Source organism: Vidua macroura, chromosome 7, assembly GCF_024509145.1.
Source record: "Vidua macroura isolate BioBank_ID:100142 chromosome 7, ASM2450914v1, whole genome shotgun sequence".
In the NCBI taxonomy this organism is placed as follows: domain Eukaryota; kingdom Metazoa; phylum Chordata; class Aves; order Passeriformes; family Viduidae; genus Vidua; species Vidua macroura.
The window spans coordinates 29,984,024-30,004,718 of record NC_071577.1 but is presented as its reverse complement, the minus strand read 5'-3'; the positions used below and the strand labels follow the sequence as shown (position 1 = coordinate 30,004,718).

General features: G+C 43.8%; 1 protein-coding gene across 2 annotated transcripts in view; it reads left to right on the top strand.

The window, feature by feature from the left end:
• The window catches only part of SEMA5B (semaphorin 5B), a 277,696-nt gene that overhangs the window by 9,823 nt on the left and 247,178 nt on the right, over nucleotides 1–20,695 (top strand). The window contains exon 1 of one of the 2 annotated variants that reach the window (XM_053982603.1): nucleotides 3,421–3,517. The exons of the other annotated variant lie outside the window; for it this stretch is intronic. The gene's annotated coding sequence lies outside the window, so the exon portion shown is untranslated. Of the gene's footprint in view, nucleotides 1–3,420; nucleotides 3,518–20,695 lie in introns of those variants that run through there. 2 annotated transcript variants of the gene reach the window in all.

Below are 20,695 nucleotides of genomic sequence, written 5' to 3'. Positions count from 1 at the left end.
GTACCTGTTATCCTGCCTCCTTCTGCCCTGTAGCCCAAAGCGCTCCCATCCGAGTCCTGTCCCTCGTCCCTGCAGCATATTTCCGCTCTCTTGAACTCTCCCCCATCCCTCTCCGTGCTCTGCACCGCTGAGTTTGAAGGCAACAAAGGCGGCAGCCCCTTCTCCCAGAACGCCTGTGCGCCGCTGCTCTGGCTGGCCAGTCAGGCTGCTCACACGAGTGCTGCAGAGCCCACACGGGGTGCGGGCCCCTGGCTCACGGGGTGCGGACTCACGGGGTGCGGGTCCCCGGCTCACGGGGTGCGGGCTCCCTGCTCACGGGGCGCCCCGCGGTCCGGAGGCCCCGCGCCGGCACCGGCGTGAGCGGGGCCGGCGCTCCGGGAGGCACCAGCAGCCCCTAGCGGTGACAGCCGCGCCGAGCGCCCGCTCCGCCACAGCCACAGCCACAGCCACAGCCACAGCCACAGCCACAGCCACCGCCACAGCCACCGCCACCGCCACCGCCACCGCCACCGCCACCGCCACAGCCACAGCCGGCCGCTTCTCTTCCCCCGGCGGAAAGGGCGTTTCTCCAGCGGCGGTGGCTCTACACAGGGTTACAGTTCAACACCTCTGCCAGCAACTGTGAGGAGTCTTACCATGACCTCGGCCTCCGCCAAGCCCGGAATAGGAACCCGGTACATCCTCTCCTTTGGAGACTGGAAACAAATTGTTTGATACAGATCACTTCACATGCGATACCCTGACTTTTCCCATGACATTTCTCTCTTTTTCATAGAATTGTAATTGTACCGCTTTGCGTCACAAGCCCTTTACTAAAAGGATTTGAGTAGTTTCACTGTCTGGCCTGTGATTTCCCAGATACCATTCTGTGTAAAGGCATTAAGGTGTCAGGACCTGACTGTCCATGGAAACATTACAAAACTTTTATTTATGTGCACGTTTTATTAGTAAGTCTTTGAGCAATGCATACACACACATAACCAACAGAACTGATCCCAGCCTAGTGGGGGAAACAGCAAAATAATAGCAGGAAAATGCTAGAAGATTTTAGGACAAATAATCTTTTCTTTAACAGAAAAGTACTATCCATTATATTTTTAAATGCTGACGGACATTTGTGTGGTCTTAAGCTATGTATTGTTCAATGCTCAGTGCTGCATCTTGAAGTCTTAGGATGAGGACAGGTTGATCTTTCTTCTGGAAATTGCATGTGTAGTTGTGGCATTTAGTGGGGTGATCTGTCCCTGAGGCTTCTTAGATAACCAAGTGACTCACTCTACAGTAAAACTGAAAAAGAAGCACAGAGCACAACCCTCACTGTGTTCTGCTCTGTCCACCCAGGCTGTTGTACATCATTATTTAAAATTCAATTCACTAAATTGAAAGATATCATCCTGTATATTAAAGAAATTGAGGGACATTTGCTTACTATTCACATGTAAATTAAGACAATATTCTAAGAAGATACTATTACAAAATAATAAAAAAAATCAGCTAGAGTTTTTTTCAGTTTTAGGAAAGATGGGGGGGGAGGGAAGAGGCACAAATATGATGTCACTGTGATGGGGAAGTTTGCTCAGCACTTTCCAGACAACGCCTGACTCAAGTCTTCTTCCAGAGTTTGAGTTTTGAGCAGAATACATAGGTAAATTGCAATTGTTTTGTATCCTTTACCTGTTCTTTTCTTTCCAGTGTGAGTTTTAAAATGGAAGGCAGATAAAAAATGTTATGCATATAAATAATATATTGACTGCTTCACTCAAGGTATCAAAAATGCATTACTGCATGAGCAGATGTACTGATATAGTTCCTTGATTAAGGAAGAACTGAGAAATTATGAACAGGCAAACAATTACATGTTGTATAATCATCATCTCAGCAGATCTATGCAGTTACTTCTCTGAGATGCGAATTGGGAGCACACCCACTGCCGCCACAATTGGCTGTCATAGCACTGATGAGCCATCATACAATTACACTGTTTTTATATAGCTATAACATACTGTCAACATGAATGACAGGATCAGTTTACAGAAGGGAAAAAACCCAGCCTCATTATGTATGCACACATACATATGCAACGGCATCAGTGCGGGCCGTTCTATCTGGGGATTCAGCTGATAAATAACTGAGGCTCTTATCTGGCGGTTTTTAAATGTCACTAGACCAGGCCAGATGTGTTTTTATCCTTTGACTGTCGAGCTGCTTGTCCATCAGCAGGGTCCAGGCTTTTATGCGGTTGCCGCTAACGGCGTTCGGGCGCTGTGCATCACCGCGGGGACAGCGCGGCACATCAGCTTTCCCAAAACCACGTTTGATGCAGCCCCCCCGGCCTCGCAGCGATTCCCCGCGGGCGGCCCCCGGGCAGCGGTGAGGCCGCGGAGGGACAGCGCTGCTTCTCCCGTGCGCTCCGCGCCGCGTACTCTCCTCGTCACGGATTTTCCGCCGCTGTCTGCGCTTCGGCGTGAGAAAACTGCCGCTTCCCTCCCCGGGTTCATCTCGACCCCATTAGCCTCCGGCAAACAAGGGGAAACATCGCGACGGGGAGACGCGACCACAGCCCCGGGCCCGAGTGAGGGGCTCAGTCACGGGCAGGGAACCGGGCTCCGCTCCGCGCTCGGTGCAAGCCCCGGCCGGGCGGCGTGTCCGAGCGGCCGCTGCCGCGGGGGCTGCAAGGCAGCCCGGAGCCCCGTGGCGCCACTCCGAGCCCCAGCGCAGCCGCTTCCCCGCGCCCCTCTCCCATCACAGCCACAGCAACGCAGCCGGCCCTGCCCCTTCCAGCGGGGAGGGAAGAGGCTGGATTTAAACACAAACATCGCTCCGCCGCTCGGCGGTCTATTTTCGCTCTTGTCTGGTGCCTCACCTCCACCCTCAGCCCTCCCCACACCGGCGGCACTTGAACCTGCCCGCCTGAAAAGTGTTCCATCCCCCATCCCCGACCACCTCCGCTCCGGGCCAGCCCCGCCGGCCCCCCTCCGCAGGGTCCGGCCGGGGAGTGCCGCTGTACTCCACGGGATCCCCCACCAGCCCGGGGAAGCCGGCTGCGACCAGCGGGGAGGGCGGCGAGGGCGATTCGCTTGCTAGAGAAATGCCCTGTTGAACTTTGAATATATTAGTTGACATCAGTGCGAGTTGGGGCTGCCAGCCTCTAGCTCCCTCCTCCTTCCCTACCTCCTCCTCCTCCGCCTCCTTCTCCTCCTCCCCTCGGTCTCCGATGGAAAGAGTTGAAGCCGTGCTATTAGGAGCCGCTTGGAAGAGACAGCGGAGCGCCCGGGAGGACTTCGGTCCCAACTCCGGCCGCACCGCGGGGACGCTGCCCGCCGCCGCTCGCATGGCCCGAGGCGGTACTCCCTGAGCGCCGGGCTGGGCAGAGCCGCCGCTCCGCTCCCCTGCTCGCCCTGAGCCGAGCCCAGCCGCGCCGAGCCGAGCCCAGCCGTGCCGCGGCTGCCCCCGCTCCTGCGGCAGCCGGAGCGCGATGTGCCGGTGAGCCCCGCACCGGGAGCCCGGCGGCCACCCCGTAAGCTCAGCGCGGCGGCGGCCCGGGGGGCGGGCGGCGGGACGGGCCGGGGGCGCGCAAACTTCCCAACTTGGCGGGGTCGGGGGGAGCGGGCGGCGCTGGGAAGGGGATCCGGGGAGGTGGGAACCCCCGGGCTGCTGCGTGTCTTCGCCGCCCCCTGTGCAGCGCTCGGTGATGGGGGCCGGGGGCAACCTGCGGGGTGTGGGGGTGTGTTTGTGCCCGGCGCTCGGCGCGCCGCCCCCCTGCCCGCCGGAGAGCCAACGGGGCTTATTTTTTGTCGCTGTGTTCGCGGTCCGGCAGCGTTGGAGAGCACGCTAGCTCGGAGGTGGCAGTGGAGGTGTTTTTTTTTCCTCCTCTCCCCGCCACCTTCCCAGCTCTTCCTAAACCCGCTGAGGGAGGCTGTGGCGAGAGCGAAGGGGTGCAGTGGTGGGAAGCAGGATAGCCTAGACGAAGGGATATTAATGATTTTTGTTTTTCAGATGGTAATTTGTCTTTGTGGTAGGGGTGGCCCATTAAATTTCAGCTCACGTCCTGATGGAGATCAAAAGCGAAGGGGAGAGGGAGAGGGAAGCAGAGAGCCTTGTGCTGCTCCTTAGATCCGCGCATTGTTAGAAACTTACGGGGAGTGTATGGGGGGGGTAGGATTTCCAGAAACAACCTTTGTCGATCCAACTCCAATATCCACACCAAAGTTGGAGAGCTGTATTTTCCAGCACTACCATCTGCTGCCCAGGAGCACGCTTACTGTTAAGCCTCAGAGGAAACAAACAAAAGGTGTGCTTGCCAAGTCGGTCCTGAACCTGTCTCTTCACGGGCTTTTAGGTGGAGCATTAAGTATCGAGGAGTATCTTATGTCCTCCGTTGGCTCAGTTTAGACTCTTTGATAATTTCCTGTCCTTAAAAAAAGGTCTCCAAACATGATAGGTGCCAGGTCCCGTGTTGTTGATTTTTTTTTTTTTCCTGATTTATTTATCTGGTTTTGGTTGGAGTTTACAGTTTTTTTCCCCATTTCTTTTTTCTTCCAACTATTTATGTATGGATATATTGGTTAGGAACCATAGTAAAGTTCCTTATTTTGTTGTGCAAGTGCTCCCTCTCATTACAAAAAATACTTCTTTTTCTAAATTATAGTCTGAGCTGCAAGAGATTTGATGTCTTTGCCTCTGGATGGGTTCAGTGGTAGGCAAAGACCCCAGGCTGACTGTGGACAAAATAGAAACCAACTAAACTAGAAGTTGTAATGGGCTTTGATTCTTACTGCTGCCTGAGATCGGTAGAGATCCCAGGTGAGTGAAGGCAAGGAGGAGGAGTGAGGGTAGCTGGAACAAACTACTCATACAGAAAAATATTCTTGTGATTATACATGTGATTTGTAAGCACCCAATGTAGAAAACTGGTCATAACTGCAGACAAAGTAGCAATGGATAAGAAAAATTCTGCTGATATTTAACTGGATTTTTAACAGAGATTCAATTTTTAAGCAGACACTTGCATGTCTGTTTCTTTTCTTTCATCTTTTCTCCTTTTGCACTAAAACTTTTCTGTTTGGATTGGGTGATAAGTAGATTCAGTACTAGGCAATAGTGGGGAATCTCTGTGTTTTATGTTATGCTTCTTGCATTTTCAGTGAAATCTAGGCAAGTTGTTCTGGTTTTCTCTCTATCTTGTTTTCTTTCATTAAAGAGGCCAAGTTTTTGTCCTCCTCTGCCAGGGACATGCTAATCCTGAAGTCATGGGGGAGAGAGAGATCCCACCCTTCAGAATATAGATATTTGCTTTGTTCATACCCCCCAGCCTGTTAGGCTGATGGAATTGGCAGTGGCTGCCCTCCGTGACCTCCCTCCCTTCCTGCAAAAAGCTGGGGCAACCAGGGAGGAGAAAATGTGCAAACTCCAGCAAGTGAAAAAGCACAACCTCAGAGGACAAAAGGCTTGAACAGAGAGATGTGGGGGATGAGATTCTGCACAGAAAATGACTTTTAGCAAACTGGCCTTGATCAGTTCACATCGACTGGCAACGATGGCATGAGGATGGGTTCACCAGGAATGTGGGTAATCCAAGAGAAGCTCGATACCAGTGCTGCCATGGAATTGTAGTTGCTTTGCAGTAAGATTAAAAAAGTTCCCAGGCAAAATGGCTTTGGTCATCCACTGTGATTGCCCTTTATTCCCCAGGCCGACAGCTGACCTGGGGGAACATACCCCCAGACTATAAACTCTTCTTCTTACCTTGTAGTCTCTTGTAAAAGTGCTGCTTGACTTGGGCTGACACATGATAGGGACCCGTTAGAGGGAAGGTTCCTGGGGAGCAGGCACTCTGTGATATTAAACATGGCTCAGACAATAGATTTCTATTTTAGTCAGGACGAATTATCATGCGAACAGACATACTAGGGTTAAATAAGACCATCTGCATGAATATATCTTCCCGAAAACAAATAGATGCCGTGCAAAGTTTCAGTGTGCAGCCGGGGCTGTTGCCTTGCTGTTCGGCAAAAGGGGGCAGTATCCAACAGTGCCAGGGAGCGATCTGCCGCTGCCGTCTCCCTGTCTCGAGCGCTGGCTGGTACATGCTCTGTCAACTGGGATCTGGGAATTTAGGGTGTTATCTGGTAGCTCATATTCAGATGATTCCTTGTAAAGACATCAGAGAGGTTAATTGCCTAAAAGATGCAAGACCAAAGCTGTAATTGTTTTACTTTGTGGTTGCGTCACTTCCATATGCTGGTGAACGACTGGAAATTAAGGATAATGCTCTATGATTGCAAAGCTAGTTTTGTTCACATTTAGTAGGCTGACAGCAGTAACCTTATCCTGTTTTTACTGTACTGTTTTTAGGGAAAACATGGTGAAGCCCTAGCTTTGGAGTGCTGTTGGTATAAATGCCCTCCAAGGAATTACCATTTTACTGTTTTCCATTGTAAGAAAACCAAACAATTTCTTCTCTAAATTTAACTTTCTTTGAGAACTCATTTATTTCCAGCCTACAGAAATATATTGATCCATTTCATAAAATATTGGTTTCAGAATGCATTTAAAAGCCTTTTCACCTTTCATTTCTCTACATGCTTATATTATTAGATTAGCATTTCTTACTTCATTATTTCCTGGGAGCCATGGGCAGTTTTACAGAGGGTCTGTCGTTGGAAAGCCATGCACTGGACTCCAGCTTTGTCAGGTCTCCTAAGTGTTGCTCACTGCCTTCATGACAAGAGCTGCAGCAGCAGGGGCAGACTGCACCCAAGAGAGGGAGCGTGCTGAGGAGTGGGAGTCACTCACTGTAATGTGAAGGTGTTCTACTGCTGGGGTAGTGCCGAGATTCAGAGTTTAGGTGCCATCCAGTGTGAAGTCTTCAACTGGATTGCCTTACTGCAGATCATCCCCACAAGATAATTTCTGGTATAAAGCTGAAAAAGGGAAATTTAATTACCTGCAGAGAGTGGTGGAGACAATTCAGAATGGTTCTCTAGGGGTAAAATTCATCACTGTTCATTGTGTAGCAGCTGTGTAAGTACCAAATCACACTGAAATCACGAAGTCAGTCTTAAGTGATGGACTTACCTTTAACAGACTGAATACTGTGAAGGTGAACTGCCACAATTTTGGGTTGGTTCCTTGTGATTTGGTCCAGGAGACAAACCGTGGTGTATTGCACTATCCCTGCTGTGCCTTGAAATGGGCCGTGTCCGAGCGTTGCTGCTTCTGAGGATCAAGGCGACAGCTCTTTGTTATTGTTCTGTTATTTAAGGAAACAAAAATCAACCCACTGAAGGCACTGTGTCAGATAGTTTTATTGTAGGAATTGTTTCTCTTTAAGACTCTTTTTTGCTTTTAGACTGCTGACTTTTCCAGTGTGCCCAGTATCAGGAGTCATCCCATCTCTGTCCATGGTGGCAATTTTCATTAGTTTCAGCGGGAACTGAGTGTGAGACTCTGACAGCTCTTTGAGCCTGCAAATGAGTGGACAGTGCTTTGCTTGCTGAAGATTATTCTTCAAGCGTAGTTAACCTCAGTATTTATTTCCCCACTGTTCTCATTGTTGTCCAAAAAAAAATTTACTGCATGACAGCCATTATTTCTTACCCCAGGCTCAAACCAAATGAGTAAAGTGCTGCAGAGCTCTGACTGCACAACTGTGACTTTCAGCACGCAGAGTCTCCTTGACTACAGTGCTGCGACTCCCAAAGTTACCTCTGCTTCAGAACTCATATAAAGCAACATTTTTTAAGGTCTGCGAAAAATCACTCAAGGTGATTTTCTGAAGATGAGTATATCAGTAGTAATAGTCCAGAAGTATTACTGTTATCAAAAATGTGTCTACAAACCAAATGGGTTTGTTTTGTTTCTAAATGTAATAACTTGGGGAGGTAATTTGCATGTGAAGGATGTTACCAAGTTACAAAGTATGACTCTGAATTGGTGTCAGGGCTATTCATGTGCTTATAATTAAACATGTACCAAAGCACTGTGCTGGTTAAGGACTGGTGTGTCTTTATTTACTTTTTAGTGAGCTCTAAATGAGACAATAAGTAAACATGCTGATTACTAGTTTTAATCCCCAAATCAATTGTGAACACCTGTAGAGTTTATAAATCATATGTGTAATTTCATTTGTGTTCAGAAAGGGGTAATTTGTGGAGAGAGCACAAAATATTTTCTTCCCAGAAGCTGCTGTGAAGGAGCTTGATCTTACAAGGTGCTGCATGTTCTTCATTGTTGTTAATGCGTCTCTGGGAAACAGCACCCAGCTCAACCAGACCCTGATAAACACAAACTGCAGCAATGTCTGACCTCCGTGGCTTTGTTGAGCAGGCAAAATGCTTATGGGCTTGTTAGTCTAGATAACATACTCCCTATTAGGCTGTTGCTGCAAGTTAAATAAATTGCAGAGTGCCAGTTTCAAAGGTTTGACTTTATCCATGATGCAGCAACACGTAACCAGCTGGGACATAGCCACCTGCAGAAAAGAACCTCAGTCGTAAGTTTTATTTCTGCCAAATATTCTGCTGCACTCAAAAGCTTCATCATAACTTCAGACCAATTAGGCAAACCCATTCCGTAACTGGGACTATCATGTGAACATCTGGTGATGCAGAATGGATCCTCCAGTAGCCTTGAACCCTCTGTGCTATGGAGGATGTACCCTGATGCCAGATAGTCTTAGATGTTAAGCAGAGATGCCACCTGCAGTCCTGCAGAACAGCTCAGCTAAGTCCTGCACAGATGATCTCTAAGCCATTTGCAGTTTGAGAGTTTGTAGCTTTGGAAATTTGTGTATTTTGCAGATTGTTTGTGCCATAGTCTTCAAAACCTGTTAGCTTTTAAGGCAACCAGATGGCTTTAACAAAATATATTTGCTGGCACCTGGAACAGGTGGATCTGGAATCAATTTATGCAGTGTAATTTTTTCCACACCCCTTTTGGAATAATTTTATACCCTGGAGCCACCTAAGGTGCTTATTATATAGCCAATAGGGAACAGCTTCTGTCTGACTACATAAGATTTTACACATCTTTTATAGCTAATGCCTATATTGAAATGCAAAATTTAGTACTGGGAGTGCATGTGAATTCGTGAAACTCCCTCGAGAAAATGTGGATGCATGTATCAGTGAATGAATTATGCTTCTCCACAGACAGAGAGTGCTTTTTTTTAGTGGTAACAAATGTCCTGTGTTGTGTTTGTCATTTTAAAAGCAATATTTTTCATTTCAAGTGCAAACCTTGTGCAAACGCTTGTGCAAACCTGTGTGTCAGGTTACTGATGTAGAGTGAGAATGAAAAAAATAGCTTCGAATTTATTTGAAAGGATAACAGAATGAAAATTTCTTATGTGGTATGAAAGTGTCCTGACTCAGAGATCAAATTGGTGGTTCCAAAATATGGCTGTGACAGTTATGACTAGTTTTGTGGGAAAGAAGCAGATCCTGCCTGTTTTCTCAAAGTGCAGAAAACAAACTTCCATGAGACTTTGGCCACATCCTCATTCTTGCAGCAGATCCAGGGACAATGAGTTTACCCAGATGTGTGGATTCATAGTAACTTCAAAGCGATTTTGAGTGGGTGCTGCGGAACCATCTGCACAACTCAGAGGTAGGATTAGGAACTAAATCTGGGAATACTTTGGCTCTTAAGGGAAGAGGAGTTTGACTACAGATGGCCTGTTGGGCAGGTTTAATTGCTTTGCTGTGTTCCTTGGCCACGTGGAAGTTGTTTAGCCTGCTGTTTCAGCTAAAGGTTGCTTATTTTTCTCCTGTGGTGCTGATTTACAGCACATCAAAGATAGGAGGAAAAAATAAGGCGAGAAAGGAAAGGGTAGGAAGTTTGCTCTGGATAACTCAGTTTCACAGGATAATATAGTAAATTCAAGAATGCAGAAGGAGATGCTTTTGGGGCCTGTATATGTATAACACATGGAAGGAAAACTCGGCTAGGTCTCAGAAGTTTGTTAGAGTGATTACAGATCCCCCTGCCCTGCCTCATGTTCCTTTCTCTGCTCTCCCTTCCTGATTGAAGATTGTCTGCCAGGAGGAGATTTTCAAACACATGGTTTGGACAGGGCAATCAGTCTATATTTATAAAACACTTAATATTTCACTCTCTGACCTTTTTGGGGTCCATTCCACATATGAAGGGCATTTTCATTAGAAACACAAAGCTGAGACTCAGTTTCTGCCTGTGTCCAATGTGCTCCTCCAGTCCAAAAGAGCTTAGCTTTTAGTTGTAATTGCAGCTTGTAACCACCTACTTAAAATAAAAGACAACAGGGGGAAGAATATAATTAGTGGCTTGTGGTAGGATAAAGATACATACTTGCTCAACATGAGAAAAATAGGAATATGCACGGTAACCATGTGCTGTTCTAATGCTGACAAAGGATGAGGTGAGGTAACACATAATATGAAAAATTTCACAGTTCCTGCTTTGTGAGGATGATCAAGTGATATAATAGTACAACTTAACCTTATTTCCATTTTAACATCCATACTCAGCAGTCAGAAGTAATAATCATCAGGGACAGAAAGTGAGGCATAAAAGGACTGTGGCCTGGAGAATTTTGTGCTCATCTGTTAAAGATATCATGAATAATGATGCAGATGGGTGCCAGGTAGGGTTGCCTGTGACTGAAATCTGTACAAATTAAACTTTGAGGTCTGTGAGAAGCTGGGCTTTTATTTGAAATGTTTAATCTCATTGCTTTCCTGCTTCAAAGTCCTAAACTTGTGTCTTACAAGATTATGCATTTATCTCCATGCTCAACATTGCCAGTACGTAACTTTATCGTGCAAATCCTTTACACAACTAAACAGTTCAGTGTAAGTTAGTGTGACTGTGGTGCAAGAAAATAAGTATCCTGCTTGCATGTACACTATTGGTCCCAACATTTTCAGGATGAACTAGGGATTATTCCTGTATTTTGCATTTTCATATGCATACCAGACATGTATCTATAGAGGTTGAAATAAAACAAAAACAAGTGATTAGCATCTTTAAAATTTAACATTTCCCCCCTTAACCAACAGAAATTGTTCCTGAGAGAGTAATTTACTAGATACATTCTGTATTTGTCTAGGACTATACATCAGTAATACAAACAATGATTTTGCTAACGCTATGTGCTCCCTCTAATGAGTCTTTGAAATATTAAACCAGCTTATATTTGGAATGAGTTTTGCACACTTCCTTGTCTATGGTAGCTTTGCAAATCCAGGCTTCACTGTTTTGCCTCAGAGAATTATGAGTTTATTATACTCCTGGAATGCTAATACCACTTCATTTCCCCCCTAAATTTCTTCTTCATATTTATTTATTGATTCTTCATTTGAGCACAGTTTCCCAGATAATGATGGTACTACTGAGAATAGCTGGTGTGAGTTAATTTTAAGAAGGCTGAAGTTACAATGCCATCCTTTTTTGCCAAGAATTTCTCTGCAAAGTTCATACACTAAGGCATCCAAAATGCTAAATTAGTTAAGATTACTGGATAAGATTACTGCCAGTGCTATATTTCATTCCTGGTTTCATCAAAACAAAGCACATCAAGGCTGACAAGTCTAAATTTAATTTTGCATTAAAAACTCATGGGCAGATTTGAGGGCAACGTGCTTTGTGCAAGCAGTCTTTGGTCATTTGGTTTTTATTCAAATGGAGTTCATTGACCTGTGAGAGAACACATGTGAACAGTGTTTGTAGCATTTTACCCTTTAGTTTGCATTTTACTTCTGATTCCTGGAGTTCTTCTCCATCTGGTCCCTCCTCCCACCATGATGGACTCCAGAAAGGTGCTTCCAGTCATTTTTGTTGCCTTCCCTGAAAGCACAGAACTTCCCCGAGCCAATTCATGTTCAAGCTGGTCAATTGTTCTAAACAAACATTCAATTTTGATTTAAATATTTATGAAGGGAGAGAACATCCTTCAATTCTTGGTCAAGTGTTTAAAATTTAGCAAAACTTGCAATTATCTTGCCCCTTAGTTGCTAGGTTCTTGGTCCTGTTATACTCTTATCCAAAGAGGAAAGCATCCCATTTTCTTCCTGTGGAAGTATTTTGATCTGCAGTCAATTAATCTCTTAATTTTTTCTGCGATATTTCAGTATGATACTGGATTTTCTAGTGTTTTTTCAATCTTTATTGCTTGATGGCTCTTCTCTGAACTTTCTAAGGATGCTACTGGCCAAAGAAGACAGAAGAACTGATAGCTACAAAGGTTTGGGAGAACTGAAACAGCAGAGGTTGTAGAGCAGAACTGAGCAGATAGACGACAGGAGATAAGGACTGCAAAGTTGGAATGCAGAAGAAAAGGATAGTGGTGTAGGAATCTCTTGGCATGAGGAGCCTGCTGTGTTACATGCCTACATGATGAGCTGGAGTGGCTGCAGTGGGTAAAGGCAACAGCAGGTTTTTACTGGCACAGGAGGATGGCTTGGAGCTGGCTGGTCATTGCAGCAGCAGTACTGCTTGTAAATCAGAGCAGTGTTGTATCAGGGGAACTCTCTGCAGGGAAATGTCAAAACATCTGTCTGCACTTTACCTGGGCATAACCAGATGCTCATTCAGGAGCACTGCAATGCAGGCAAGGTGAAAAGAGACACTTTAAGGTGAAAAGAGACACTTTAAACTAACTGAGGGCAGAGTTCAGGCAGAATTTCTGGTGAGGAAGATATTCCATTCTTGCAAGTGTAAGATCTGAGCCTGCAGAATCAGACTCACTTTTGCAATCTATACAAATTGAGTGTGTTACTAATTTCAGTAAAATGACCTGTGGATAGGAGTTTACTGGCCTGAGTTCTTGATTGCTAACACAAGACAAATGGTTAAATTATTTGTAAAAGTTATAGTAGTATCGGGTTGGCTTGCACTAACCTTAACTGTGATACCTGTGGTTAGAGAGGACTAGAATCTTCCCATAAGTACTACAGTTCTGTTTTTAGTTTGGAAAGATGTTATCATTTAATGAAAACCCTTTGTTTTCTGGCAGCCTACTCTACTATCCATTTACAAAGCTCTCAGAGGGCTTGGACGTCCATGAAAAGTTCAAGAGCCCAATTCTACTCACAGATAGATGAGTGCAGCCTCAGTGAAGAGCTGTGGTTGAGCTTGGCTGAGGTCTGTAATGCAAGCCCAAAAAATCAAAGACGAGTTTGTACCTATGGAACCAGATTGCATAGGGATAATATTGGTCCGAAGGCACTCTCCTAAATGAGGCCTGCCAGATTATGCTGTTGCAAAATCCAGCCCCAAGAGAAACATTTTTAGTTTTAATTAAAACAAAAACATGAAACAACATGATCTCTATTTCTGCTGAATTTTAGGCTTCCACATGTTTGAGCATAAGATGCAGAAGTAATTGATTAGAAACAGAAGTAAAATAATGAGGCTTGCTTTTTTTTTTTTTTCCTTTCCCAAACTGATTCAACTGAGGAAAAAACCCCCAAAACTTCTGAAAAGTTAACTTGAGATGAGTAAGACTTTCCTTCACAAATAGACCAAATGAACTACTGAAGTGCTTCAGTGAAGTTATCACAACAGCCTTGAGCCAGCGTGATTATTTCCATGGCAGACTTCTATCTGATAGAAACAGGGGTTTAAATTAGTAGTTTAAAGAATTGGAATAATCTGATACATGTAGTTCTAATGCTCTAAGATATTTGTTGAAGAGACAAGAGCCTGACCCTGCAACAAGGGATATCAGTAGGAAGAGTTCCATTTTTGTAAGTTAAAATTTTATTTTTCATCTTAAACCCCCCCCAAAAGTTCACATTTTGCAGTTCTTATCCAATGAATATTTGGTTTTGAAATTGGCATACTACCTGAGTCAGAGCTGCAGGAGATTTTCAACCTGACAGTGCTTCTTTAAAATGCATTGGTATAATTTAGGCATCTCTTATTTGTTTTGAATAGTAGAGCTTACGTGTCTGTCACTCACAAAGACCTGATAGACATGATTAGAAAGCAGGAGATCAGGAAATGTGTGCTTACCACAGTTAGCTCTCCCCAGTGAAGAAATGAGTGGCTTGGTAGCATATTTACAATTAAGGTGTAACTGAAAGCTTTTTTAAAACTGTGCTTTGTAGACTGCATTGAAATAGTGTTTTCTATTATGACCAGTTTCTGGTACAGATTATTATGATTGTAGGAAGCACTTCAAAGCAGATTGATGTAGGAAGATCTTTCACCAAAAACTTCAGCTTCTCTGTAAAACAGAAATCTACAAATGTGTCTGCAATCTGTGTTGTTTCAGCTACAACAGCATTTATTTGATAGAAATGGTCTGCTCTTAATTTCTAAAGTACTACAAAGCTTTTTTTATTTTGCTGGCCCCTCCATTTCACAGTGGAGTTCAAAGGTTGTGTTTCCTTTTTCCCATATCCTTCTAAATTTCTGTTTGGTATTTTTTAAAGGCTAAGATTTAAAGATTATAATGAAATACTGAGCTGCATCTAAAAAGTCAGACACTAATTTAATATATTGGTGGCTAGACTTTCATAGAACTGACTGTAACACATTGTCTAGTCCATTCCCCCAGCTCAAACAGCATCAACCAAACCTCCACCATTTAGATAAATATATGCTCAGCTGAACTAAACCATGGTAGGAACTGGAAATGCCCTTAAAATGTAGTAATTTCTGAATTTTCACACACAAGGCTAGAGATATTCCATTTCATCAAGACTGCTAAAAACTTTACTTGCAGGCTAAAGTCTCTATATTGAGAATTGAAGACTTCTGCTTACTAGCAAACAGAGGAGCAAATGTGAAAACCCATCTTTCTGGTTGGGATAAAACAAGGTGGTAACAGCACATGGAACTGTGGTGGGATGCCAGTAAATTCTTCTTGGTTTTCAAGGATGTTGAAAAGAGAGGAAGCTTGTGCAGAAAATGAAAGGCAGCTGTAAGAACAAAGACAAGAATCAATTAGAACTGTCTTGCTCCACTATATTTAGTAGCACAGGCAGAGGACAGGAAGAAGAATTTACAAAAACAGTCATCATTGTTATTTTGTGCCTTATCCAGCTGTAATATAACACACTCATTGCACTGTCCTTTATGAGTCTTAAGTGAACAAATTGATTTTTTTACCAGGGAAGAAAATGAGACAAAGAGAAGTCAAGTCTCTTGTCTAAGCTCATAGAAGGCAGCAGTGAAAGACAGTCCTGCAGCCACAAACATTTTTTCTTGTTTGACAGCAAAAATATGATGGATTCTTTTTATTAAAGAGGGGCCTTGAAATTGTCCCTGTACATTCTGGGAAATTATTTTTTCCTATAAAGCAAGGCTGAATGCTGTTGAAGAATATATTATGAATACTTATGGTAAGTGTTAAAAAATAAAGGTTTTTTTATCCTCAGTGTCATTAAATGAACAATTCTGACAATTCAGAACACAATTTGTTTATAAAATGTGGTGAGTAAATGAAGTTATCTTATGCAGAGGACTTATTCTGTTTCTTTCTGAAGAAGTACAGATCACACTCAAATAGGTTTCTAAAGCAGATAACTCTACCATTTCTTTTCTCCAACATAGAAAATTAATAGCCAAGCACCAATTTTGTCTGTACTGTTAATGAGCATAAATTAATCTACTTAATATGTAGCATGCTTCTTGCACTTACACATAATTAAATAATATTTGTTCTTAGAAGCTATTCATCCTGTGTAAACCTTCTTCCTGAGTAAATATTTCTTTAATTACTAGAACAAATAGATTGTGGGATTTGGAGTAGATTATCACAGCATTTCTTTCCCTGATGTGTGCTTCAGGTGTGCACAGCAGAGAGTTGTGCTAAACACAGCAACCATCTTTTTTGCAATTTAAAAATAAATTTGCCTTATGAATACTTCACAACTACAGAATCCTTCATTTGGGGATTACAAAGTGCTTTGCCATGCTTTGTGGCTATTATTTATTTCCATTTTTGGGAAGGATAAAGTGAAAGGGAGAGAGAGAGAGACTAGGGCCCACATGCAACATCCCCATGTTGTATTAATAGAGATAGCTGTACTCAAATGTATATGGTTGTATGCTACTGGGGTAGAACAGTAGAGGACATGGCTTTTCCTACAGGCTAATGAGGTACAGCCTCTATATTTGGATGTCTGGCAGAGCATTTCTGGTCTCAGGGGTCCTAAAAGCTCAAAGCAGATGGAAGTCATGGAGAGTTAGAGACACTAGGGATCTCAGAACCATGCCTCTCCAGCAGGGCACCTCACTGTCAGGTTTGGTGGCTAGGGTTCAATGGCTTATGACTGGGGTGTGCAGTCAGTGGCAGAGCTGGGAGAGAAGTGCAGGTGTCCAGTTTCCTGGACATGGTGTACCAGAACAGAACAATTTAGCCCCAAATGCATATCCTTGTCTTCACTGCACAACTCGTCTAGGAGGTTGGAAGCTCTATGTGAATAGTATGACAGCAAAGCCATGTGCCTGTCCTCAGTGCCTGTGTGCTTGCCTCTAGGAAGGTGTGTGTATGTGTGGCTGTCACTGTCTCCCAGGATTTTTTTTATATTGAGACTGTATAGGAGTAATTCCCCAGAAGTCATGGGAGAAATATATTTCCTGTGGGAAGAGTGTTTAAGAGTTGTCAGCATCTTCATGTTTCTTAACTGCAGAGTAAGGAGTTTCTGATAGTGGAGGGTAGATTTTGAGCTCTGAACTTTCTCTTGCTGAGTTAATTAACCAGAGTTTAAAGCACTTCCTCTCCTGAGATGGAGTTTCTTATGAGGGAAAGAGAGGTAAGAGGCCATAGCCAAATGAGATCCCCAATTAAGGATGCAGGTGAACAAGGCTTGTAAATGACTGTCTTGAGTCTGAGCAGAAGACCGTGTCTGCCAGTGAAATACTGGTATACCCTTAATGAAAAGGATGGGTTTACTGTGGAGTCAGCAGCCAAAACACCCTTTCTGCTGTTAGAGTGCAGCATGTCACATGTGCTGAGCCTCTTCCTGGCTTTTCTTCAGGATTGCCAGGATTGATGGGTTAAATTCATAAAACCATCATCACTCAGGCATGTACTTAAAAAAAGTCCTGTCTTCTGACAGTTGCTGTTTTCTTTTTTTCCTCACTGGAGCTTTTAGATGTAGCTGAACCTGGTCAGATGATGGACTGTGAAGGAACAAATACATCACTTAAACAAAAACCTCTTTAGCATCTTTAGATTTAGAGTTTTATTTCTCTGTGCACATTAGCCCCGAAAGCTCACTATTTCTTCATGGCCCCTGAGGGCTCCAGTTTGACAGCAAAGGTGTCAAGTGCCCAAGTAAGCACCTGGATGTTGGTAGTGCTAATACAGCCTGTTCCTTTTCAGCTATCACAGGTGTGCTTACCTGTGCAGGGGTTGCATCTCCTACCTGAGGTGGAAGGGTAACTAAAAAGTGCCTTTATGTGGTTTAGTATAATCCTCTCAACCACAAGAAGATGCTGTGACTGTGCAATACAGTATCCACTCAGGGAGTTAACAGGAATTACCTATTGCAATTGAGATTTGCATCCTGGATATTGGACAATAATTTCCTTTTTGCAGGAAGTTCTAATTGACACAGATGTCAGATGATACTGGGACAGGAAGTTGAGACCAGTTCCAGGACGATGTCTGATGAATGCTCTCTGCCTCAACTTTCCGTGAACGAGTACTAGAGTGCATTTAGTCTGTTTTGGTTTTTGAGATCAAAAATTCTTTGGGGATGAGAAGTTACTCTGTGGATAGCAACTTGTGCAGTGCCACTCATGTGGAACCTCTGCCTGACTCTAACTCACATAGCAGTGGGACTCCATCTGAAATCCAAGCACCTTGTGGTTTAAATGCTTTCTCTGGTTTTTTCAGATAGCAATCTTTTTAGCTCTTTGAGGCATTTAATGAAAATTGTTTTAACAGGATGGCAGCATCATAGAGAGCATTGTGTGTGTTTTCATACAGTGGGGGGTGTAACCATACAGTGCAGCTGGAGCTGGAGCATTTTACTGTGCTGTGACAGGTAGCATCGATTTTACAGTTAGGTGAGACTGATTTCAAATGTTCCCTTGTTGAGTTTATTGGCACCTACAACTAACAGTGTTAAAAGGTTAAATGGTATGTACGTTACACTGCACACAGCCCCAAAATTTGTTTAGAGAACAAAACAATAGTCTCTTGTGACTGGTCCCTTCACCCTACGAAATTTCTGTATGTGGATGTCTGTCCTCAGTGAGGTGTCTGAGAACACACGGTGTGATTGCTTAAATACAAACCTGGGAGCTGGTGAGTCTTAACTTCTAAGCTCATCTCTACCAGCAGCTCAATGCCTTGGGCAAACACTGGGAAGTCAGTATCAGGTTTCTCTGTTGAAGTAATAATGCTTAAGGAAAAAAAAAAAAAAAAGAAGATAGACAACATTTTCTAGAGTTGTAAGAATTAATCAAAGATTGTTTTAGAAGATTACCTGAAAAGTGCTATCTATGTATTTTAATTTTTTTTAATCCCTGTATATTAGTTATATGCATAGGAAATAATCACTCTGAAGCACAGCTCCCATTTGGTGATTTCCATTTGAAATGACCTTTTCTTACATCAAAACAGCAGAAAGGAGAGATATGTGTTATTAAAAACAATATTTTCTACTTCAAACTGGCAGCATTATCTCTGAAACCCGCCCGCTGGAGCAGTGCTTTCAGGAAAAGTAGATTCCCACCAGTTAGCTGCTGCTAACTCTTTAACTTAATTCCCCAATTTTTTTGCAGAACAGCTGGTATTAGCTGCCCTTACTTCCTTTGATGCAAGAAGTTTGCATTTCCAGTTCTTAGATTCCTCCACATCTGTGCTCCTAGTAGCAAGCAGTGATCAGCGGTGAGTCACTTTGACACATTGAGTGTCTAGTGTTGGCTTTGCTCCTAGTGACATGTGCCAGCCTGGGTAGAAAAAAAAAGAAATGAAAAAAAACATAGACCCTAAAGGCATGGTAACTTGAATTATTTCCCTTCACCTCTTCCTGAAGTGGAAATCCAGCTTGCATATGGAGTTCACGAACTGGAAACAAGCTGCTGACTCTGTGGCTGCTGTTGGCCATGAGCCTCCAAACCTCAGCATTCAAATTGAAAGCCAGACCTCTCTGCTGCATTAAGGCTCTCACGCTAGCTTGAATTGTTGAGCTTCCCTTCAGGACTAAAAGATTACTAAGGAGTTGCCAGAGCTCTCTTGTCTGTATTCCATGTTCCTATGATTCCCTAGATAGCTTCACTTTGAAGTGGGCTGCAAATGAAGATGCTCCCCGTTCTCTCTTCTCCAAATGTACATCCAACAGCCACTGAAGTTTCCATCAGTTTGATTAGTTAGGCACCAGCTCTCACATGCTCTGAAATGAGGAGAGCAAGTTTTCTTCATAGACTACCCCTCTAAAAGTTACTCAAGGAGTTACTGTATTTGTTCCTCCTGAATTTAAAATCTATGGATTGGCTATGAACTTCCAGCTATGGACCTCTGCAAAGACCACTGACATAAAAGGCAGCGTGTCTTAAAATTCCTTCCATTGACTTTGGGTTAGGCTGTCTTTTGAAGATCCTTGTCTTCTAATCTTAACCAAGTGTTCTTGAGGACTATGCATGTCTTTACTGTTTCACAGTTTTTTCATTTCACTCCTTCATGTGTGCCCAGTTAACAGTTCCTCTCCTTTGGAATGGCTTGTGGTCTGTAGAAGCAGGTTGGTTTTCATTACTGCATCTGACATAGATGGCTACCAAGATTGTATTTTAATAGAAGGTAGAATAGATCAATGTTGTACAATTGAAGTTGCAGCCAATAGCATATTTTACCTTTAAACTAGCGAGTCTACCAAAATCACTATTTTTTAAATTGGAACAGGGACTGTACATCTGTGCAGTACAGCTGGAATACACATTGTTAAGGGCAGGGTGTCCTCTCCAGGGCCTGGGTGTAGCACTTTATATGCTGTCCACCTGCGAGGGACTATTTTCACTTGGCTGCACTGAACTGTGGTCATGGTTGAAAATAAGCAGATTTGTTATTTAATACCTTTGGCAGTCTGACAGGTAGTTTTAGTAAAAAATCTAAAGCATGCTTGGTTGGCATCCTGTTCCCATCAGGAAGGACTCATGTAACAACAGATCCCTGTGCTTGTCTTCTTCTGCTAGGGGTGTTATACCTGCTAGAGAGAGAAGGAACTTCTAGGGTGTTGCTGTTTGTTGAAACCAGTTTGAGAAGAATAATCACAGTCACTGCTTCTCAGAAAGAGCCTTTTGGCTCTGGCTGCCCTCTTTGGTCAGGGGTTTGAGGATAGTGTTTCTCAGCCTAGAGTTCCTGATGCAAGGAAGTGTTTCTGTGTTAGCTTCTCCTTAGAGGTTGTGAATCTGTACTGCTGAATGCAGGAGGGCAGGTCTCTGTGGTTTTTCTGTCAGAAATCCCCCCAAGAGTGAGAGCAAACTTCAGTTGAATTGCCTCTGTTACAGGCTCTTTAAATTATCTGGCTCTTTTGGGTGGAAATGGGCTGAGCTCCAACCTTTCTCATGCTGTTTGCCCTGTAACCTCTGTTCCTTTCCCAATTCCCTTCTGCATTGTCAGAAATGGGCAAGCCCCCATCTGCTATGGGCTGGGCTGCTGCTGACAGGATTGCTGCCTTTCCAGCAGGGCAAGGCCCTTCCCTCCCTCTGCCCAGTCCTTGCAGACTGCAGTGCTTGGATGTTATCCTTTGCTTTC